The 24782-nt window shown below is 39.5% G+C and overlaps 1 protein-coding gene and 1 long non-coding RNA gene across 3 annotated transcripts in view; one reads left to right on the top strand and one right to left on the bottom strand.

Moving 5' to 3' along the window:
* Positions 1-24782, top strand: part of LOC122996934 (pro-neuregulin-3, membrane-bound isoform) — a 385190-nt gene that overhangs the window by 138160 nt on the left and 222248 nt on the right. The gene's annotated exons all lie outside the window — the stretch shown is intronic.
* Positions 11514-17477, bottom strand: LOC122996935. Its single transcript, XR_006407116.1, has 3 exons — positions 16656-17477; positions 15431-16112; positions 11514-12333 (listed from the first exon to the last, which is right to left on the bottom strand). It is a non-coding gene; the product is annotated as an uncharacterized LOC122996935 (long non-coding RNA).

Here is a 24782-nt window from a genome sequence, read left to right as displayed (position 1 = left end):
CCTCAGGATGAAAGGGCATGGTAGAAAGAAGCCAACAATGACTGTTAGTAAGACACAGGACAAAGACTACAGTCTCAAGTGCCAAAGTAACACACTTAAACTTACAGTTAACTCAAAAATCCACCACCGAGCTCCTTTCTAAACTAGTTTGTAGAGATATAACCTTGTTGTGCTATTTCCTCCTTTGGTACTGATAGAGGACAGTCATCATTCGTAGCACCGCAAGAGGTGCTTTGTCAGGAAAACGTCAACATACGCTGTTTTAAGTGTTTGAACAAATGACCAATACTGTCATTTTTTTCCTGGCGAAGGACGTTTCAATTTTTGCAATGAGAGAAAAAAAAAGAGGGATAGCCGCATTTCACGTGTGCGCCTGCTGTATGTCATATGTGTGTATGTGTAAGCGAGAGAGTGTGTAATAGAAAGATTGTGTAAGGAGCTGTGTAATAGGATTGAGGACCATCTGCCTCCCTGTGCTGCCCACAGACTGTCTACTGTCCCTAAAGGCTCCCAGCAGCATAGGCCGCCAGAGAGAGTTAGAGCCAAGTTTATTCCTTGGACAAAGTTGGGGAGAAAGTAGGCTGGCATTCAGTTAATTTATTTAGATGTAACATAGCATTTTGCTGCATAATGCCTCTCTATATCTCAAGAAAGAGCACAGCATCAAATGTAAGTAAGTAAGTAAGTAAAGTAAGTAAAGTAAGTAAGTAAGTAAAGTTTATATATTAAAGCATCTTTCACAGAGCAGGTCAAGAGTTAGGTGCTTCACAAGAGTAAAATTGTTTAAAAAAAGACCATAAAAACAGTACAATATAAGATACAATAAAAGAAACAAACAATAAAACATAAACAACATAACTTAAAAACACAATATACAAACACTAGACACTATGAGACGAGACAAAGGCCAATTTGAATAAATGAGTCTTCAGCTGTCTGTTGGAAGAGCATCCCACAGTGTTGGAGCCACCACTTCAAGGGCACAAACACAAACTTTTGTTTTTAGTCAAGTATGAAGAACCTTAAAATTTATCCTAAACTTGATGGGAAGCGAATGTAAAGAATGTATGTAACTGTATTTTGGTCATTTAGGACTAAAGTGGTGAGAACAGAGCTCACACTTTGAAAACAACCATCTCGGCATGAGGCTTTAAAGTGACATACTGACCCCCACTGATCTATATACGCTTGTACAAAGGGATTCCCAGTAGACTCCTCTGGCTGTAAGCTTTATGCAGAGAATCGTGAGGCACATTTTTAAGAGATCCTTGCTTTAAACTGATATTCTTACAGATAGAAGACTCCCTGCTGCCGAGCTATGCAGCAATTAATTCTATCTCATCTTAATCCGATGGCAAAGTCCACCTGAAAATGAGATAATTTCACTCCAGGTTACCAAGATGAAGGAAGTGTATCATCCTTATTAGCATGCCCTCCCAACAGTGTGGTATACATTTACCAGACATTTCTTGAAAAAGGAGGCAGCGAGGCTCATCTTCAACGCTGTCTGAAGCTAAGTAATTCCTCTCAGGCACACTGGAGGGAGTTGCCTTAGAAATATTGCCTGACTAGTACACATCCCTATAAGAACACAAGAATCAAGACTCTAAACGTTAGTGTTTGACTGGTTTCTTTAAGGGATACTGCCTTTGTTCCTGAGGGAATTTCTTTTTTTTTTGTTGCCTGCAGAGCATGGCCCCATGGGAGCTGGTAAAGATTCAGTGTCTTGCTCAAGGCCACATGAGATACTTGCAGATACAAAGTCTTCCTTAACCAGTCCACTGACTTTTACTTTAGATAAAAGACCTGTTTAGTCCAGCTCCCAGTACAAAGGCAAACTGATATAGAGACTGTGCACCATTAGATATATTATTTTTCCTAATATCTGTTTGACAAGAATGTTTTTTTCTCAATTTCCAATGTTAATGATGGATGCAATGCTATTTATTATGTTCCTCAGCATAGAAGCAGGGAGTCTACTGGATGGTGTGACAAATCATGTTTGAGTCGTGACCATCAGTTATAAACATTGAAACTTCAGTTCTTAAGGTTTGTGAAGACATAATGTGAAGCAAATTTTAGAGTCTGCATGATTGCTTATGATGATGTAATCGTAAGATGCAAGCAGACGTAAATTTCCTCTGTGCAGCACTAATTTAGGCCAATATGGGATCTCACAAGTTGAAAATGTTTCAACTTGCGCTTCTGCTCTATAAGTCCATTTGTAATAAATGTACAGAGGCAAGAGTAAAAAGGATAGAAACTGGATGAAAATAGCAAAGAGAACTGGAGCTCCTGGTGAGTTCTGAGAACCCCAACCCTAACCCCAGAGTTTGAACTACCAAGTAGCAACAGCTAAGTTCTGTAGAACATCTCTTTGTACACAGGCTACATTTGGCTTTTCATCAAAGAACCAGAAAAGTTTTAAAGCCACTGGAAACCCAAATCCACAACAGCCCTCTAACTATGTAATTTAAGGTTTTATGTACATAATAGTAAGCATCTAAAAAGTATTAGAAATTAGTTTCAATCCAAAGTTGTCATTTAAGTTTTTGTAAACTTTCTTGATATTGGGTTTGAATGGGGTGTTGTTATGCTTGGGCATTTATTACAAAGATTATGTGATAAATGCCGTCAGCCAAAAATGACATGACGTGCTGCTAATTGTCGCTAATTACCCACTGTACATTTAAACATACACTAGTTCTGATCAAACACTTTTAGTTCTCTCCTTCTTTTAGCAACTTTCTCGCAAGTCACACAGTTGTTTACACGCTTTTCAGATCTGCTAGTTACTTTAGCTTAGCAGTTAGCGATGGCTTCCCTCTCTCCCTCTCGCTCTCCTGCTCTCCTGCTCTCTCTTGCTCGGTGTGTCTTATGTGTCGCTATTCCCCTGCCTCCTTTAGTGATAATGGTTCATGTAATAAATGTCCTATATTTACTGTGTTGGAGGCGAGTCTCAGTGAATTAGAGGCACAGCTCTACACTATAGAAAACCAGTCATTAGCTTCTGTAGTTAGCCAGCACCCAGTAGCCGGTGCAGGTGTCAATCAAAACTGCACAATCTTGAAAAATGGTCTAAACAGCAAAATGAGCTGTTTTTTGAACTAGGCTTCCTAAAAGTTATGAACGCTTATTTTCACTCTGATTTTGGTGGAAGCTTAATGAGACATTCAACTTTGATATCATATATGCATTTGAACTATTTCAAGTCAAATTTCCAGAGGCTTTAAAGCAGTTACATATATTTTGTACTAATGATTTAACCAGGAGATTTACATGTCTGTCCAATCATTGAAAGTGCTCCAACTGCCACTTACAATTGTCTATACAGAAAATAAACTGGACTCCGCATTCTGCAACCTAAAAGACTTGCATCTTGATTTGCACTTTGTTTATGAAGAATTGTAATGTGACAATGACTTTCCCTCAAGCAGCTGAGTCTCGACTCCATAAGATTTAAAATAGCTTTGAGGTTCAGCGTCTTTACTTGTGTTAAATATTTTTTGTTTTCTATGTAGCAGCTGATTGAGAGGAGAGAAAATAATTATGTAAAGAGAACTAAAGTCATTAAGAGTTCAGTGAGTCCATTTCAAACTGTGATCATTGTACCTCTGCATTTTCAGTCTGAAGCAATGCATCTGAACAAAGGAGAAAAATTGGAGCTGGAGTGAAGTATACCATTAAGGCACTTTTTTAACTTCCACAGAATCATAACTTCTCAAACTGAGTAGAGCTATTCAGCTCCCAGCTCCCTAAAATAGTCCTGCAGTGCAGTGAATACATAATCAGGACCTCACAGGCAGGTGGGCAGGCGGGCGAGCGGGCGGGCGGCCATTGGACTAAAATCATCACAACACCATTTCCCTCCAGATCCATAATAAATGACAGTCACAACCGAAACGTCTCTCATCGCCAGTTCACAGAGGGTCAAAACCGTCACTCTCATACGACCAGACCGAGCTAAGTGGAGCCGAATGGATATAATCTGTCACATCCAATCAATTGAAGCACTCCAGAATGAAAGGAGAGTGGGGTGGGGTTAAAGAACAGAGTGAAAGAAATAGGAAGGACAGAGATCAGACCCACAGAAAAAAAAAAAGACAGAGAAGGGGAGGAGTGACAGGAAAATGAAATATGGAAAGTCAACTGCAGAGACAGAGAGAACTTCAATCAAAACCACCACTTGAATAAGTCATGTCTTTCTAATAGACTCCAGGAAATAGTCATGAATATATAAAGGGGAAATGTGCATTAATCAGATCCTCTTACCTCCTCCTCTTTGTGGGCACACTGAAAATTGTACCTTTTCATTCACTAATCTGGCACAGTGACAGAGCCACAGAGAAATGGAGAGAGATGAAGAGACAGGGGGAACAGAAGGGGAGGGAGGCGGTTGCTTCCAAAAAATGTCCGCAGGCGGCTAGGGATGTGGCATTGAAATAAAAATATATTGTATTAACAATCTAAGCACTAAATCCCTTTGTGTTTTTTTTTTGTTTTTTTTTTTTCTTTATTTCAACACATTACCCAAAGGGCATCCGGCCATGTCATAAATTCATACAGGCAAACAACATAGAGCTGTAAAGAAGATAAGTCTGAAAGGAAATGAAGCGTGGCGGCTGCTCTTGAGTCGCATGGCACTCGTAACCTTTTCCAGAGTCGAGGAGAGAAGGAGAGAAAATGGAGGTGTGATCGCTGGCAGGGTGGGGGGAGACTGGCAGATTAAAGTGCCTTTTCATTTTGCTACAGAAACAGCTGGGATGCTTTCTTTTCACTCTGCTGGTGGCTAGGTTGTGTCTGAGTGTGTGTGTGTGTATCTGTGTGTGTGTGTGTGTGTATCTGTGTGTGAATGTGTAGCTGCCACGGGTTGTCACCTGCATTGCAGCGGAAGCTAAATTTAGAGATGACTCTGATAGAAGTATGAGTGCTTCACTTTCATTCTGCCACCTGTCATGAGATAGATAGATAAATATATAGATAGATAGATAGATAGATAGATAGATAGATAGATGGACAGACGGACAGACAGTGAGGATTAATGGTGAATGAAAGTGCAGGGGCAATGGAGGGTTGAAACGAGGCTGTGAAAGATCAAGATAAAGAGAGAAGAAATCAGACAGCAGGAGGTTGGTGGGAAGCACCAGCTGCCATCCCAACTTCTCTTTAATTTTTTTCATTCGCCTCTCTCTCTCTCTTTCTCTCTCTCTCTCTCTTTCTCTCTTTTTTTTCCTTCCATCTCTGCATCTCAGTCACGATCAAGACACTGTGTTTTTGTGTCTCTGCTGCTAGCATGTGTGTGTGTGTATATGCGTGTGTGTGTGTGTGTGTGTGTGTGTGTGTGTGGGAGCATGTGTGTGGCTGTGCGTGGGATGGTAATCAGTGTGCTAATGCTCACGCTGCCTGTTGGGTTAGCATCTGCCCTTTTGTTCCAACTCGGTCCAGATGTAAAGCGAAACAAGACTCAGGCATCAAGGCTGTGAGTCGGGCACATTCAGCCAAAACACAAATAAAGCCCTCAGAGTTTCACATTATAAACACACTAGCCTCATTTGGTATTGGCTTCTAACTTCAACACAGCTGCAGAAGAATATGAATTTTTAGCCTAATCAGCTCTGTAGGGTCCTCCAGGATGTCACCAGAGGCTTGAGTATATACTGTATATTTTATATAACATCTCTTCTCCTGTGTCCCACATGGCTGTACTGTGACACAGATGAGTGCATCCTACTGCCTCAGAATAATAAATACCAAGAACCTAAGATAAAATTCATCAAACCCACCCATCTGGTTGAATTATCTCCAATTGTACACCAAATGCTACCAATCATCATACACTGACTGAGGTCTGAAGCTGCATTCATGTCATGTTGAGTTTACTGTTAAGTGCAGCTGATGGGGGGGGGAAACCATGCTAGGCTACAAGTGGTAATTACAAATGGGACATATGGGATTCTTTTTACTCTCTCTCACTGGGCATCATGAACACAAGTAGTAAATGTGGATCCAGTCAGAGGTAATATCAGTTCTATCCCATTCTAATAGAGCCAACCTGACTTACAAATAATAATTATCTTTAAATTCGTACCGCAAATGAAACGGAATTTGGATGTGGGTTCAAATCATTTCTAAGTTGTGGCAACAAAACATCAGCTTCTATTTCCTGCTGCTTCTCACATCGCACGAGCGTGGCATACCAAATAGGCTGAAATTAGAGAAGTTGTATGAGCTCTCTCAGCAAATTCATCACGGTTTATTAATAAAGCTCAGCAGCAGCAGCGGCAGCAGCAGCAGCAGCAGCACATGACAAATCTCAGCCATCATCGGCGTCATTCATTTATGACTTCTCTAATTGCAAAGTTTATTGAACCCTGCACTCAACCTGAGAGACTCTATTACATGTTGAGCTGTGTGTGTGTGTGTGTGTGTGTGTGTGTGTGTGTGTGTGTGTGTTCTTTCAAGGTCTGATGCAGTTGTGATGCTAGATGCTCTTTTTATTATATATGATATATTTATAATTCATTATCTTTATTAAATAAGACTCCAAACCAACATTCATTTCAGCATCATCAATCAATCAAACCAATGCATTTCTGATTTTGAGACCATCAATCAAGTCTGTTCGGAGAAAAAAAACAGGGAGAGACAACTACAATAAAGTTGTAATTACAGATAGACTGTTGCCACAAAGTTGGAAGTACTATTGTCTATTATTGTCTATTGTAGCATTAAGATTTGAATCTATGAAAAAACAGCCCCAAACAAAAAGTACATGGACGAGGGTGAACATATACTTTGGTCGTATAGCGTACAAAATAAAAATGAGGACGTCACCCGCCACTGGATGTGATTCTGAATTCACCTATAGCACCAGCTGCAGCGGTGCAGAGGTCCATAGTTCACAATTCATATTAGATTGTATTAGATTTCACTGTTTCTCTCTATCTCTCTGCGTCTTTCTGCTCCGTAATTGCTCAGGGAGGAGAAGGATTATATTACAGTTGTGGCTTCACTCTTGCCATGGAGGGCTGCAGACAAGGCCAAGGAGATAGAACATTAAAGGACCACAACTAGGGAGGAAATTTAATATATTTTCCAACTATTTGAATTGCATAACACTCCTCGTTCCATCTTCATATTGTGGCGTCCTTGAGCTTGACTCTGAACCCCTATCTGCCCCCTGCTGAGGGTGACCGTGCATGTTGACCTCTGTGAAAAGCAAAAAGTGCTCCGGAGGGTAGATGATGATGAGGAGAAACGTATAATTAAGCTGCATGTAACGCGGTGCAGAAGGGGAAAGAAAAACAGAAAGATCCCGTCGGTAGTTTGTTGACCACGAGGTTGGCATGTCTCATTAAGACTGTCAGAAATACATGTGAATAGCGCGCGAGGACACAGTGCACTAGATTCATAACAAAATCTGTGCAAGGAGCACAGACCCTTGGCTGTGTGTGCGCACGCCTGGCAAAGTGAAAAAGAGAGATTGTGTCACACATTTCTGTTGATCTAATTATCATTTTCTCTGTATCCTCCATAAGAGCATTTCTCCCGGAAACCCCTACCGGAAAAATAATTATAAATTGCTCTCTTACAGCAACACATTTTTCATATCTTTGCCATCACAAAGACAAACTACCAAATGATGCAGGCATAAATTCTCTCCTCACATAGCGCTCGCTCACCGGGTGAATAGGTAGCAGAGATCGACACACTGGGGAGGGAAACAATTTCGAATCATTGGAATGCAAAATTGAAGTAAAAATATATATATCTTCAGTGTTGTGGTGTTTTATTACCCCTCCTCTTTTTTTTACATCGCTTCATCCATCAAATGCTAAGAGGAGGGGCCATGTACAAGCTTCTTGACTGTGTCCCTAAAGCACCAGAGGAAGCTTTGCATGGAAACTAAATCTGATTCCCACAAAACATGTCGGAATAAGATTATTTTAAAGGTTATAGTTTTGGGGTTTGTGATTTTTTTTCCGTGTATGCTACTACAGAAAGTTTATTGATTAACTCTGACACAGTTTAACACAACATGATATGAAATATATGTGATATATTTGTGATCGTATATTCCTCCATCCACCTCAAAAATGTTTAAAACCAATTAAACCACCACATTGGATAGTTTACAGATCAAATGGTAAAAACTGCAGTCAGATATTTTTAATATGAATGGGGATGACAATTATAATGACCACACATGGCTGGTTTTTGTAGCATAATGCAACGTTTTATACCAATCGGTTGAGTTAAGCTTCAAATATCCATTTTTATGAGTTAAGTGGCAAAACTGCTGAAGTCCAGAACTTGAGGGGCTCCAGGTCAAGTGAAGTTAATGTATATGTAGTCAAAAAATACACAAGGATTCACGATCTTCTAGGCATATGACACCATCTATCTTTAGACCCCTGATTAAGATGGTAACAAACTCTTAACAACAACATCAACAACAGCAAATGAAAAAATAGACTCATCATAAAACAAAACATGAGGAGCCTTAGGAATAGAAGTAGAAATAAAGGAAGCACAACAGAAGAATGATCCATCTTTCAGGACATACATGTAAACAGAAGAGGAAATGTAGAGAAACCGAAAAATATAGTTAACAACCAAGAAATAAACAATAACAGAACTACAATTGTATGTAGACAAAATGTAATATATACGATTACTGAAAATCACCTTTCAGTGTATCAAATGAAAGAATTAAAAGCAGAATGTACGAGTGCGTAGCGTGACAAATCTGGAACAATGAAGAAGACATCAGGCAGCTTCCAGATGCTGCCAAGAGCTGTTATGACCTCAACCACAAAAAAACAGCTCTGTACCATAGAAAGAGGACAGAAGCGCGCACACACACACACACACACACACACACACACACAAAGCAAACTCTAGGCTATCATCTACACAGAGAGAGGAGTCATAGACCAGAGGTGCTGAGAGTGGGTGCTTAGGTTAGTCATAGAAAACACATGATGCTAAATCAGTTATGAACAAAGACTCAGTAAACACTGTCTGAGTCTCCATGAGGATGAAGACCCAGACAAAAGCAGGCTGGATGAAACACATCGAAGCTGGCAGACGGGAAGGAGACAGAGGACTAAACACGTACTTTCCTGTTGACAAATACCGATCAACCCTTTGCACCTTGTCTTGACTGATGATGCCAATAAAGTCTGTTTAAAACAGCCGCTCTGTGAGGAGTAACATTTCTCTCGCCATATTTGTATGTTCACACATAAAAAAAATCAACAGCACAAGCTCAGCGGTGTCACACTTTGTTAGCCGGAGCATGGTTCCACTTTTGAGATATTTGATTCATATAAATAGCAGGGCTCCATAACAGCTCTGCCGTCTTTGCTGTGGTTTAAAGACCATTTCAGTGGCCTACTGTAGATGCAACAACAACAACAAAGACTCAATCAGGTACACAAAAGGATAGCAACAAGATTCAAACCACAGGACTAAAGGTCCTACAGTGCTATCACTCCTACATCGATTGACAAATACTTACTTAAATAAAGGACATATGTTTTTATCACTAGTCTGAATGCTTTGTTTGCAAAGTTACCACTACTTCCTCCTCGTGATGACATCAGATTGTTCGCACATGCCCACAAACGGCCGTCTACTCCGTCCATAGTCTTTGTTGCTAATGTTGCGCCATGGGTTGTTCAAGTTTAGCTCTGATACATCCCGTCCTTTTAAAGGTCCAGTGTGCAGAATTTAGTGGCATCTAGCAGGAATGTTGGAGATGTAGGAGAACCTATGGTGGCCCACTCTAGAGCCAGCGTTTGGTTTGTCCATTCTGGGCTTCTGTAGAAATATGGCGGTGTAACATGGCGGCCTCCACTGAAGGGGACCTGCTCCCTCTGTAGATATAAAGGGCTCATTCTAAGGTAGCCAAACATGATTCTTATTATCATGGAATCACACACTAATTAAAATATGCATATTATATTCCATTTCTACCGAGTCAGTTCTGCTAGATGCCACTAAATTCTCCACACTGCACCTTTAAGGCAAAGTAAAAATTATAATAATAATATATTCCCCTTGCCATGACTTTATCCCCGTTTTGGTGACTGATATTTGCATGAACCCCTCCACCTCATACTCAGTATCTTTAGTTTGTATAAGTAGACATAATTCCATAAGCAGCTTGATAAAAGCATTACTCATACAATAAAATAGAGTACGCTTACACTGTAAGCACAAGCATACATGTTGTGGATTACAATGTTAAAAAAAAAAAATGGTTTGGGGATATTTCCACAGCAGCTTTGCACACTCACAAGCACAGAGGTTCATGAATTAGCAGCACAGCGAAGTGAAAGAAAAAAGATGATTATTCTCAGCTGTGACCAAAATAATTCAATCAAAAGTCTGACTACAACTGAAACTGAAATAAATAAGTCATAATAAGCCAGTTTCCACAGCTGAACTGAGGCTGTTTGTAAAATTCACAAGCACACAAAACACGAGACAACTCCAGCTGCAGCATCATGTGATATCCTTAAAATACAGCCTCGGTTCCCAAATACGATAGTGGGTAGGAGAGAAATGTGATTACAGCACAGCTGCATGTAAACAGAGGTTTTAGCGTAACCTGGTTAATGCAGTGAAGGTAAACACATTAACATGATTTCACCCAATAGTCTGTTTTTTTTTTGTGTGCTTGTCAGGACAGTGATGACTTCATCCATCAAATGCCAACAGCCCTCATACAACCTCAGCTCAGTTTGGAGGACGAGAAAATAAGTTAAAAAAAAAAAAAAACATGATGTATGGCTTCAAATGAGAGATGCCCTTAATGGATCAGCAGGAGTGAATGAGAGAAGAGACCTCTCTCAACCCCAGCGTGAAGAGGATGAAAACATTTATCATTAAAGTCTAAAGGGTCGAGTCTTTTATCTTTCTTTGAGTACCTGTCATTCCCCTCCGTCCACCTTAAAAAATGTTAACCCAGTTAAAGTACAACACCGGTTAACGGTTTAAAGATCAGATGTTAAATTAGAGTTTTAAAGGAACAGCAGCAAAGTTAATCTTTACGTTTTAGGGTTCTGTTACTCTAATAAGACTTTGCATTGTTAAGTCTTAAAAACAATACAAAACACATACATTATAAGTTAAATATAAACAAATATTCCAATATAAAAAATATCTATTGTATCTGGTGTCTCAAGTGTGACCTTTCTTGCCTTTGATGACATTTGGAGGCAGCAGTTTTCAAAGCATTTAAAGCCATAAATAACAATTTATGACAATTTAATCGTAGCTTAAAGGCCAAATCTTCTCAGAATGTTGTTTTTTTTCTTTGTCTAGGCATATTAACTGTGCCATTTAGAAATTATTATCAAACACAGTAAGAAACTCGTACAACTTTTTGGCTAAAAGCAAATACAGAAGACTTCAAATGTAGTTTATCTAATGGCCAGCGGCTCCAAGGTGCACTGTAAAAGATGTGATCGGTGGTAACTTTATGGCAATAAAGTGACACTCGATGTTATTGAGTAAATGTAAAACAAGACAACTTGGAGAAGTTTTCCTTCTTTGGTATCGAAGAAGACCAGAAATATATATATTCAAGGTTCACCATTGCAGGTCTGTGAAACGCATCCTAGATTTGGAAGACAAAAAAGGAGAATTCAAGCCTTAAATGCATTTTGCATACACAGTAAACTGATGATTCTTTTCATTTTTTTAGTGTGGTGGCTCTGAGAAAACTGTATTTATTGGTGAGTGACAAAACTCTCAATATCTCTCTCCAAATACTTTACAAAGTCCAATTTGTTTCCAATAAAAACAGCTTATTAAATGTCTTCCAGGTTGTGTCTTTATGGTTATTTTGAAAATGTTTTTTCCATTTTGAGAATATTGTTCCTGAAACTTGACTGTGACATCACAGGTCAATGTAAATTTATGCTCCAAACTCTTTCTTGTGTCAGTAAAAGATGTTGAGACTAGTCTGCTTATTATAAAAGTTTAGTTTATGTAGTTTGTTTTTTGTGCATGTTTAAAGCATACAATAGTAACAAAACTTAGGTTCAGTGTATTCAAGAAACTGTGTGTTGCATCAGTCGAGTTTCTCTCTTCACATCAGTGTCCACAGTCGCTGCCCCAGGTGGCCATTGGCGAGTGTGTTTCTCATGCTGTGGTCTCAGCCCAGCAGTGGGTCTCTGCGGCAGGCTGAAGCGAGCAGATAATTCCCTGCAGGTCGCCACTGAAGGCTCCCTCATCTCTCAGACCCAGTCACAGATTAATGGCCTGGTGGCTGAATTCAGACGCTCTGTCTTCTCCGATAATCAAAGGCAGAGCCGAGCACTATAGGGAGAGAGTTTCTTTAAAAAACAGAAAGACAAATAAAAAAAACAAAAGCAGAAAGAGAAAGTAGAGTGAAGTGATGCTTTCAGAGGGGGACTAAAAGTAAACTCACTTATCAGATTTGTTTGTTAAATCATAAACTTTTGGGTGACATTGCCCTTTAGATGCTGCCGCATAGTCTATTAAATGGGCTTATACCCGAAATAAACTGAAGTGGTTCATTAAAAAAATAAGCTTTTGCAGCCCAGACCTATATTCAGCCCATATGTGAGATTTTAAAAGAAGGGTGTAGCTTTTTTTAGCTGTTTATTTGGCTGAGTATCCAGTGATGTGCATGTTTCACCTGATCTTGACAGTGCAGCGAGTATTTTAGAAGGGTGAGAGACTGAGAAAGAGACTGAGAAATGTATTCCATTACTGTAGCTCTATTTTCAGCTCTACAAAGTCGTGAGCCTTTCTGTTGGCTCGGAGTAACATCAGAGCAAAGAAGCTTTCATTGTAGTTCCAATGCGTATACATTATAAGTTAGGGTTCTCGCTATTTAAAATTCAGTTGCTGTGATTTGTCACAGCGTTTTATTTCATTGGAACCAAGCCTTCAATCATGTGAGAAATGTGAGATAAGACAAACATGTGAAATTCCTGCATCCCTGTGTTAATCCCAAGTGGCACTGCACAGTGGACCAAAGAAGATATTATTTATTTAGTAAGACAGAGTGAATACAAGATCTGATGCCATTTTATGTCAGTCTTGTTTTACTCTGCAAAGCTCCGAGTTTGGTTTGAAGGGGAATTCTGGGAACGCTTCTAACGTCGACTAATACTTTCTTAGCTGTCTGTACGACTCTTTGGGGACAGTTGCTGGTATGTTTTTTTTTTTTCCAGGTGTCGTAGTTCAAACGAATGAGTGAGTGATTCATATTAACTTCAGCCACGTGTGCAAAAGAGTCCACAAGTCCACAAGATGAACATTGGATCCATTCAACCTAACTTTTGATGCTATTGGTGGTTTTGACAGTCTGTACAGCTCTGTGTTATATTTGGTGGGTCGCCATTGGATTCCTCCATTTATTACGGTAACATCAATTATGTTAAGTAACATGAAAAACATATTAAAAAGTTCTTTGCATACATCTGTGAGTTGGCAGTGTCAGGTTGACATTTACTTTAATGTCAAACTTGAATTATTTTATGAGTAATTTTGAATCCAACAAGAAAATTATAGTCATAGAAGTATGTTTATGTCTCCGTAGCAACTGCAACATACCGACCATAGCAGTATGTAAATGTTGAAAGACTGTTCTGTCTTCAAGGAGGCCTTAACTAGAATTTGTTCACAGAGCCTCAACGCCATCACCGGTATTACCAAAAGCCTTTTCAATATCTGCGCTTCAGAATATAACTCATCACAGGGTCTAGACGAAGGAGCCTTAGTAAATGTTTTTTCCTGTTAAGGTTTTGTGTGGCTGACCTGTCCAGTGGATGCTGGATAGTGCGATGGTGTATCACTGCCCAGTAAATGATTATAAAACCATTAAAAGCTTGAAGGTTATCAGGTGAGAGGAGGAATGAGACATTTTGTATTTGCAGTATATGTTTTTTAATGGGAAGTGATGATATTATATGACCTCATTTGACATCCTTCAGTATGTTTTTTTCTACCCCAAATGTAACTGGATGCGTCTTTTTTGTCTTAACAGCAGTTGGCAATAATATGATGCTCTCAAGCTCTCAGTTTAAAAAAAAAAAAGTGCAGCACTGACACTTCTGTTGCTGCTGTGATTGGGTGCTACCCTATTCTATACCATCTATCTATAACAAATAAATATGGAGTCTCTTCATGAACAATGCCGGCACACATTAATCTGTGACAAGATGCTTCATCTGTTCAAGCATCATTAAAACTGGACCGGTATTGTAGCTTTTATGGTCTTTGAGATTTTTCTTTTTACTTTTGACCTTTAGTCTTTGCAAAAGTCCAATCAATTTGATTTTTTTTAAATGTCACCAACGCTGTTGAAATGAACCGTTCGGCTTGATCAAATATGGACCAGCGGTGTCTAAGACATCAGATGTATCTTTAATTCTAGCACCCTCATAGGTCAATATTTGTGGTTTGTTTTCATGCAGGATAATGATCCAAAGATGCATCTATTCCCAAACCTGAATTAAGTCTTTATCTGTCTACATCCTATTATTCTATCCAAGCCTGTTTTAATTGGGGAAAACAACCAGAGATACATGCCGTTGTACCCATTTGTACAAGAGACTGATAAGTGGGTTGGGCACAGTAAGCAGTGCATGGAGATAAATACATGTATATATAACTCTCAGATGTCCTCCCACGCTGTGAGCATATCCCAGATTTTTATGGATTTATCATGTCAAGGACCGATTTCAATATCTCCGTCCATATTTTCCAGGCCTCCATCAATTTCTCTCCTTTCTCAGTAATGAGCTAACCCATTATTTCTTATTCAACTTCTTAATTTAGATCACAAGTGGTCTTTTCCTTTAGCCTGGAATCAAAAAACACAGCAGGGAGCTGAGGCCCAGAGACAGCAAGAGACTGATGAGGGAGAGAGGCTGAGCTGACACCCTTTGAGTTTCCCCACATCGTGACTAATTAACCTTTCAGATTCTTCAAGTCCCTGTCATCACTGCAATACCCAAGCGTGTGCACGTTGGCACATGTGTGTAGGATCATACTGAGAACATACATATGCCTCATTGGGAGCAGGTGACATTTCCTCTGGATTTCAATCCTCCCTTGCTAAAAACCTTCCTCACCTACTCTCCATCCAGCGACCCTGTTTGTTTCTTCAGTCAAACGCTGTCTTCGTAAAACTCATTATGCATGTAACCACAGCAGATTGCTCTCTTTACTTTGGTCTCACTGTAGGCATAGAGTATTAATGACTCACAAGCTACTAGCTGTTTGTTTTGAAGGACCTGTTTAGAGAGACACTACAGTAGTTGATTTAAATTTTCCAGAAGTTCCATAAATGCAGGACATTTCTACAGCACCCAGTGAATACCCAGTGCCACCAATGATGTTCTTACAGTGCTAAGTTGATAGAATACATCTTTAAATGCACCTGAACACATCCTGGAGTCATCAGGTGTTTCGAGTCTTACAACATCAGACACTCCCCACGGGTCTCCTCTCCTAATCCAGAGCCATCTCGAGGATTTTTTCTGCTGCCGTGGTGATGTTCTCGAGGGCTCTGCTCCTTGCCACTCCAGTGATGCCCAGCTGGCTCAAGGCTTTGTAGAGCGATTGCCCCGCAAATCCTCTGCATCCAACCTCGGTGGACATGCACCTTGCCTTCCAGCCTCGCTTCTATCAGTCGATGACCGGTTCTTTATGTTTATATTCTTCCTCCCATATGGTACAAAAAGTAAGGAAGTGGAGGAAGAGCATCCTTGAAGACTGCAGTTCATGCTCTGTCAGTCAACAGTTAATATTGGCTTTTTATTACAATAATTAACAAGTGCTTTAGATAAATTTTGCAGGAATATCAATTTTCTATTACATGAGTGAATTACCTCTAAAACAGCCTACGGTATATACATTTTAAATGACTTTTCTTGAGCAACACTGGTAAAGTACACTCCTTAGTAATTACTGATATGATGAAATTGGGTTGTTAGTTGGAAAAAGCGGCTAATCAACAAAGGATAACCAGCTGGTTCAGGCACTTGCTGATACCATTGTTCATATAGCATATCATCATCCTAGGCTTTGTACCTCCACGGTCAAGCGCTACAACCCAAAATCTGAAAAAAAACACAGTTCCAGTTGAGGTTAGGGGCTGTGGTTTTGGATACCATTTGTTTACTCAGAGGAGAAGTCTGGGAGACAAAACTCCGAGAAATAATGTGGTTTGATCTGAACAAAACTGAACATGGACAGTAAAGTCATTTTTTATTAAATGAAATTGATTTTTCTCAACCTGAAAGAAACATGTCAGCTCAGTTTTTATCTAGTGTGAGTACATTTACACAGAAAATATTAAATAAATTAATATACATTTTTCAATACGTCTATTATTTTTTGTGTGATACAAATCATTTAAAAGGGTTAAACTTTAACAGATTTCAACTGTTAATGTTTAAAGCCAAGGTTTATTTAAAATAATAATAAAACAATGAAACAAACATCATCTTATTGCCATGGACACTGCATGTAGTTCTGTGCATCTTTCTTTACAAAGCTTCAAATATTTTCTGTGTACACAGTTGGACGCTTTACACTCCAAGGCCTGAAACTAAAAATCTGAAGCGAAGAAACAAAGATTTGATCAGTGGGTAACAGCGTACCTGCTTAGTGTCTGTCCTCCCTCGCCGCCTTTCAATTCATCAAGTCATCTTTGTCTCTCTGCTGCAGTCTGTCTCTTCACACCCTCTGCGTTTCCTCAAGCCACAATGATGATTTTTATCTTATGTCCCTCGTAGAAATGAAGTGAGGGAGGGAGCGCGGGGGGCAAAGGGAGCATTAGAAGAAAGGGAGAAAAAAAAAAAATAGTGTTTTTGTGAGAGAAAGCACTCCAGAGACAGATATACCCAGCAGAGATCTCTTCAAGTGTCTTAGAACTGGTGGTAAAAAAAAGAAATGCTGCTGCAGCAGAGGTGCCTCACTGGAAGATCAGTGCCGAATTCCCCCCTGTGTGAAGTGTGACGCTCAGAGAGAATAAATATCACCTTTCTTTGTCAAACACATTCAATGTGATCATAACCTGGTTTACACTGGGGAGATCCTGGGATCATCTTTTGGCCTTTATTGCTATTGTGAGGTCAGTCCCTGGTCAGTAAGGAGTCTATGTGAAGTGTATTTGCAGAATATAAGCTAATTGATTATAAATATTGAACGTGATGTGAGAAGATCCCCGGCCAAACCGTGTGATGTAGACTTGCAGGATTTTACAGGCATTAACTGGCTGCTTATAGGCCATTAAGGAGGAGGCACTATTGCTCTCAAGGCTCACTTCCTCTCCAGTAATGTCAGAAATGTAAAACTTTTAATGACCTCTAAGTGCATCGTAAAGTCGTCTTTTCCACTCGCTGGAAAAGTGTTTTCCAGTCATGTTTTTGAAGAGGAAACTTAACCCTCCTGTTGTCTTCCCATTGATCATGCAACTTTCATCCTCCCGGGTCAATTTTGACTCCTTGAGAAGACAAAAGTCCACAGATGATATAAATTTTAATAAAACACCTAAAATTCAATGAAAGTAGTGATTACTTTTACTTGCAAAGTGGAACCATCCATGTGATTTTCAGGCAATTAGATGAAAGAAATCCATATTTGTGACGTAAAAACATTTGAAAATGGGTCAAATTTGACCTGAGGACAACAAGAGGGTTAATACAGTTGGTATGTTTTCACTTTTATAAGGAGATAAAGACAATGTGATTCATCTGAGATGCAGTGCATGCATGACAGAAACATAACAAGCCTCCATAACTGTTTTACTTTCTTCAACAAGGTTTCTGGAGCATTTTAAGCTCATGTTGAAGGTATGAGAATTAGCGACCAATGCTTCTAAACAAACTTACTGATGAGTTTAGTGAACACTGGATGATGTCCCAAGATGTTAAAAGTCAAAAATGGCAAAAACATATATAGCAATACAAAAATGATACATGAAAAATCTTAAAATCCCTAATTATATCACCACAAAATCACTATTATCATGCCAGAAAACACAATGAAAATACTCAAATTGATTCTGAATCCTCTAGCTAGAAATGTTGATTTGACAGGAAGCTAACAACTATTTGCTAACTACACTGACTTAATGATTTCACTGTTGATTCACCGAATTGATTGTGAGATTTCGCACCGTCGCCCTCTCGATAACAATACAGGCCTGACTGATTTCACCGCTCGTTGTTATTGTCTGTTCTAACCTCCAATCCAAATATCCTCCAACACACAAGCATACGAACGCGCTCAGACCCACACCCAAACACACACAAGCGACACACAATCTCATATGTGCACAGCGGGTGCTTTACAAGAGAGAGTGGGAAAGCTCTATTACTCTTCCTCCTCTCACAATTTCTCAGGGGGTCTTAAAAAGTAATGTGTTTTCAAATGCAGGGCTCTGGCTTGTCGTACAGCCTGGCTGGCTGTGATATATGAGTTGAGAAACAAGCGAAAGGGCAGCCACAGCCGTATAGAGCAGGAACTGAACACAGCGGCTGGTGTCCGGCTTTACAACAGTGTATTATTGGAATGTGCTGTACACAAGTTACGGAAAAGAAAGAGAGAGAAGGAAACATAGCAGGCTGAATTAATACACACACACACACAGAGGGAAAATGGTGGGGAACACTGGTGAAAAAAAATTATTGAAGCAGAAAGGCTTGAAATTCTTGCTGGGAGTATTTTTTTTTTTTTTTAGGAAAGGCTGCCAACTTCAGAGCCACAGCTTTATCACAACATGCAGAAACATTTTTCAGAGGATAGTAGAAGCACAAAGGTTGGATATAACCTGCTAGAATCTTAACTGGACTCCATTCTTTATATTATTGTTTGAATCTCTGGTAATCTACTTAATTCCTTTGACCTTTACTCCTTCTGTTAACCAACCAAATCCACTCCACGGGGGTATTTTCATCTTTGAATTAGACTCATCAGATAAACTAAGAGAGCTGGTGAACTTTGGTGATCAGTTTGTCCCAGTGGCCTTCTGTTGTACTGCAACTAAGAACCCCTCTGTCAAAACATGTTCCCCTTAAACTGCCCTCATAAGAGAGGTCTGTACCTCTTATGACAGAACAACTCAAATTGCCGAGAAAAACAACAGAATCAGTTGTGCCTCAAGTTGTCATACACTAAGGTATTAACTGTACCTGCAAGTGACAAAACCTTCCAGCAGCCGTAGTAATCATGACGGTGGAGTTATAGAGTGAAAAGGTCCATGTTTCTTTTTTTGGTTTGTTTGCTTTTTTTTAAACATGGCAGCAGTCATCCTCTAACCTTAACTTAATTATTGTAACCATGACGATGAAAGTCACCAATCTTAAGGAAGTAGTGAGTTTAACCAAAAAGCACGATCCACACGTGGTCAAACGACGTATTTTGTCATTTGGAAAACTTGTAGCAAACTGCACACATGCTCAGTTATTACTTCTATTATGAATGGGGCTGGGGAATGAGACGCTAATGTGATAAGTCTTGGGCAGCACAACAGGGAAGCAACCAGGGAAAGAAGCAAATAAAATAAAGTAAAATACTAGTATGTGCTGGATGAACAACTTCCATTGGATGACTGGGAACCTTCCTGGAGTCCAACATCCTGCTCCCATAGTATGTTCAAGACAGTTTGTCTCTGCTACACACACAGGAGAAGAGTAAATCAACAGTCGTCACATTTCATAGACACACCTGCCACCATCACGCTCTCCAGCAACAAATAATTCTTGGTTTCCTTCTCCTCTTCAGGGTCCTGAAAACACATTGTTCAGTTGAAAAGTTAAAATATGGAATTGAAATGACACATCATTCGTTGATTTAAAAGTATCTGCACTTCAAGTATATAAAAATGTAAATTCAGTGTAATGTAAATACAATGTAATTATACAAAAATGTATTAAAATATGTTGCTGAACTTAATTGTATTTCCATTATACCCAAAACTGTAATTATTGGTACTGATACAAGTTCCAAGTATGACATTACATGAAATATATTGTGTAAAACTGACTTTGAAACATAACAGTGTTAACACACCTGTTTTACAATAAATAGTAGTAAAGGTTAGAAATAAAAATGTTCAAAAACAGCCCACATACAGTATTTCACTGTACTTTTCAGAGATACTTACAATATATTGTACTCACATCACACAGAACAAAATTTAACCTATCAGTACCTTTAAGTCCTGTACATTATACATATAACATGTTTGAGTATGTGTACACATGTTAAAGCACTCAAACAGTATATTAAAATAAGACTTAAGTCATGTAAACATGCATACGTTCTGAAAAATGTACATTAGACAACCTTTATTTGACAGAGTAAAATTACATTACACTCAGTGGTTTGAAAATATTATTTCAGCGTGTAAAAATATATAAATATTTCCTTTTGCTCTGTCCAGCCTGAAGCTCATATTTTATCCCTTATCAGCAGCCAGACAGACATCTTCTCAGCGCAATAATCAACCCTGCAGGCCTGAGGGCTTTATCAATATCCTTCAAACATTATGTATTCATTTGTTTTATCTATTTATTTAATCTCTGATGTTGTAGCGCTGCATATGTTTTTCTTTCCCCTTGTCCTCTATAAAAATCTATTTAGACGTGTTTGCTTGTGTGTGAGGGTCTGTTTACATGCGTGTGTGTGTGTGTGTGAGTGCCTGCATCCATTTGTGTGATTTACCGCTAGCACCATTGATTTGCCGCGCCTTGTGTTGATGTTTACCGTCGGCCGCTCGTTCTGCACGTCGGTGACGAGCTAGCTGCAGAGGCTGTCAGAGGATGACGTGCTAATACACCGACGCTAAAAGGCGTAAATGGGTTTTGGCGTTTAAGGTGGTGAAGTATAACTGAGAGAGCAGGAAAAAAAAAACAATTAGAAATCCAATTACACCTATAATCATTGAGAATCATGCTGCTTAATCTCGTTCTTGTACGGTTATGTCAGATGTGTCATAACTATGCAACGGATTTACCTCATGGATATTTTTCATCAAAGACTTCTAAGTTTAGCACCACTTCCTGTATCAAATGAATGCTTTCATGTGCTGTAGAAACAATAAAAAGATGCACTTTTAAATTGCAACACTTTGATAATTTGTGCCTCACTTGTCATCAAAAGGTCTAATTACATAATAACATATAAAATGTGCACACACTAGCACTCAGTGTTGACACTTATGAATGAGAACTACCTATAAATTCTTAAAAGAAACACCTCTGCAATTAGTTTTGCTGTGTTTGCATTTCTCACTGTGTAAAATATGTGTGTGTGTGTGTGTGATAGCAGGCAGCCCTATACAGTAAGGTAAGCTTTAATTAGCGCTCCCTGTTTGTGCTCCACATGCCTCCTTTTCTCTCTTCTTCTTCTTCTCTCCGAGGCGCGAGCCGAAGCGTTTTCGGTCCTGCTCCGCGCTAAAACGTCGAGCTTTGAAGTCTAGTGTCAGGGAGCGAAGCCCGACAATCCAAAATCCCTGCAGCGGCGCTATCAGCCGTCTCATATCACCACTCCCGTGTCCTGATTGACCCCCCCCCCCCCCCCCCCCCCGACATAAGCAGTTTTGTTCCTCATCAAGTTTCATCAAACAGATTAAAAAGAAAAATCACAAGTTAGATTGAATATTCTCTTTGATTTCTATGTTATCATTGCACTTTTTCCATTAAGCGTTCAGAAGCACATGCGTCTCGGCGGGATGAATGTTCTTTGTTTTTTCAAGCGTATCCGCCAAAATAGAAAGATACAGTTATTTGGATTCAATTACATCAATTTGAGAACGGCAACACGCTCCGCATGGCGAGATCTTATTTTTGGTTTGATGAGAGGAAAAACCCCCTTGTGTGGAAAGTCTGATGATGCACAAGTCTCGTTGGCCTGTTTGATTTGTCTGTCCGAGTAATCCGCTACCCTCTTCTCCCTCCTCACCACCACCCTCGCTCGGTGTCTAGCTAACAGCCATATTGCTGGAATAATGAAATTAATGTTTTATGAGCCATTACTGGGCTATGATAAGATGACTGGAGAAAGAAGAAGAAGAGGGAAGAGGGGGGTAAAAGTAAAGAGGAACAGGAAGTCTAGCCAGATGGAGAGGAAGAAAAAAACAGCAAGTGCAATTTTCACTCTTGTTTTTCCTCAGCAAACTCCTCTCAATCCGTTATTAGAGCAGCGGCTGGAAGCTGTGCAGGATTGTAAAAAATATTGAGGTCATGAGTCCTGCATGTGGTTTTAGTGTGCAAGATGGTTTTGTCTGGTTTAGTTGCTCTTATGACGATTTCAAGGCACATTGTTAAACAGTGCATGTACTGTAAAAATAGAAAGCAAAGAAAGCAGCCAGTTATTTTTTTTAATCGTATGGCAAAGGTGACCGTTTTCTCTCGACCGCAAACAAAAAACAAACAACATGATTATATAAGGCCACTTACACCTCATGATCTGCTGCATTCATTGATTTTTTTTCATATTACCATATTATATAAATTGTGAAGAAGAACATGTTGCTTATTTAAACATCCAGATCAACATTAACATGCATCTATTTGGAGACATGTTTGCATCTGTCTGATGAATAGAAGCACATTTGGTCTGAAACAACTCCCAAAATATCTGACTCTGTTTACCAGCCAGTCACCAACTTTGTCCGTCTGCTTTTTTAGTTCAGGTCAGGTACTGTAACCTGGTTAATAAGAGTTTGTGGGTGGAAAAAACAAAACAAGGAGCTAAGAAAGGCTAAAAAGCTCCATAAAGCTTAGGGGAACAGCAGAGTTGAGGATAATTCTGTGTGAATGTGTCACTGTGTTTGCTTCTCCATGCACCTTTGGAGTAGGTGAGATTGTGCCAGAAATCTCTACTCTGCTTTGTCACTAATATTAACACCTTTCACATCACATGCAGTCAATTGATCTGTTGTTAATACAAAAAATATTTATTAGTGCAGCTTATTTGCAATGAGTGTTTGTTATCCTGGAAGACTAGTTCCACCAAAATTTAAAGTTAAATCCCCCAACATCCCTCAGAATATTGATTTAAGACATGACCTCAATGCCTTCAATAGTTGGGAATGAGAACCTCTTCCTAACATACAGCAAGCGAACAAACTGTAGTGCATGCAGAGCAAAAAATTGTCCAGATATACTACGAGTGATGTCACAGCGCTGAGTGTGAGTGTGTGTGTGGAGGACTGGACAGAGTCACTACTGCTCGCCTCCAGAGTGCCGGGGGGCAGAGCCGGAGCCTCTGGAGGAATAACACCCGGAGTCACACTGGATTCTCCTCTGATCCGGAGCTGTTTACCGGCGGTAGGAGAGCTCAGAGATTGTTTTTTTTAAACTTTTGGGATTAGAAAGTGGATTTATCTTAACTCTGACTTTCTCTTTGTCCACGTTGACCGCTGACTGGAGGGGAAATAGAAACTTTAAGGACGTCAGTGTTGATTTTGACCAATGAAAATAGTGTTAGGTGTGTGAAACTTGCTGACACATGGAGCAGGTTAAGACATCTTCATTGGGAAACACTGAAATAATCACTCACTTGCTCATTCACATTGCGTCCAGTTAGGAATCAGTGTCTCAGTTTCTTCATCCAATCCTCTTCCTCCATTAAGGATGGAGACGCATCGAGACAGGCATCAGGGACACAGTTTGAAGTCTGTACATGTATATCTCACCAGGCAAGGATAAACAAGACAGATTGAGAGTATAAGCGACTGATCCAATGACTGACTGGCATGAATAGCATCTAGCTGACTGGCAGAGACGACGTCTGACTGGCCGGCTGGTTCCTTGATTGAATGGCTGATTGACAGACTGGTTGACTAAATGCCCGACTGGCTAAAATATGGGCTTTTCCAGTGGAGATACTGATCAGTTTATTATGTTTACTTGTGCTGTGATGTGTATTCACCCACACAAGTATCGTGATTGGATATTCTCCATGCCAGTTGCCCCCATCTGTACACAGCGGTCTCACAAAGTCTGCCCCAAATACTGGCAAATGAGCTGGGAGCACAGATGAGGGGAAATTATTTAAATAGGCAATCAGTGAGGGAGGGACAGAAGTGATGAAACGGAGTAAACAAGTCCCTTTCTCTCTCTCTCTACTATACACACACACACACACACACATATAGAGACAGACAGACACACACACACACACACTCGCAGAACCAACCACCATTACTCTCAAGAGCAGCAAAGCAGCAATAGTCACAAGAAAATCCATTCTCAGACATTTCATGAATTTATGAATTTTTCAAAGCTCATATAACAGTTTTAGTGAAAGAATTACTTTTGACTTGCTGGTGGGGAAAGTATTTCTTTTATTTTTTTTTATATTATTTTCTCCAAATGCTTAGCTTTAAAGTAGTGCTGAGATATTTTATACTTATATAATTTTCTTTAAATTAATGCACTGGTCATTTTTGTTAATCACTCCCAGCAATATGTAAACACTAGTCACAGATAGGAGTTATAAAATGATGAAAACATGTCTTAAACAGCAAACATATCCTACATGTACTGTATGTAGCTTCAGTCTGTTGGAACATTGATTTTCTCTCTTTCGTTTTCTTTCAGACAGCAGGAAAACCACTTTTAGTAGCAGCACGGTGGCGTGAGATGAACCAGTCAGCTACAGTACAAGTAGTGATATACACTATGACATTACTGTCATATAATATAATAGTAGAACAGAGATAGAAAAGTTACTATTAGTGCACTACGTTATCATGATTAAAGTTTTGAATATTC

This window comes from Thunnus albacares, chromosome 14 (genome assembly GCF_914725855.1).
Source record: "Thunnus albacares chromosome 14, fThuAlb1.1, whole genome shotgun sequence".
NCBI classification, from domain to species: domain Eukaryota; kingdom Metazoa; phylum Chordata; class Actinopteri; order Scombriformes; family Scombridae; genus Thunnus; species Thunnus albacares.
Note: the sequence above shows the minus strand (reverse complement) of the source record. Positions and strands in the feature narration are given on the sequence as shown.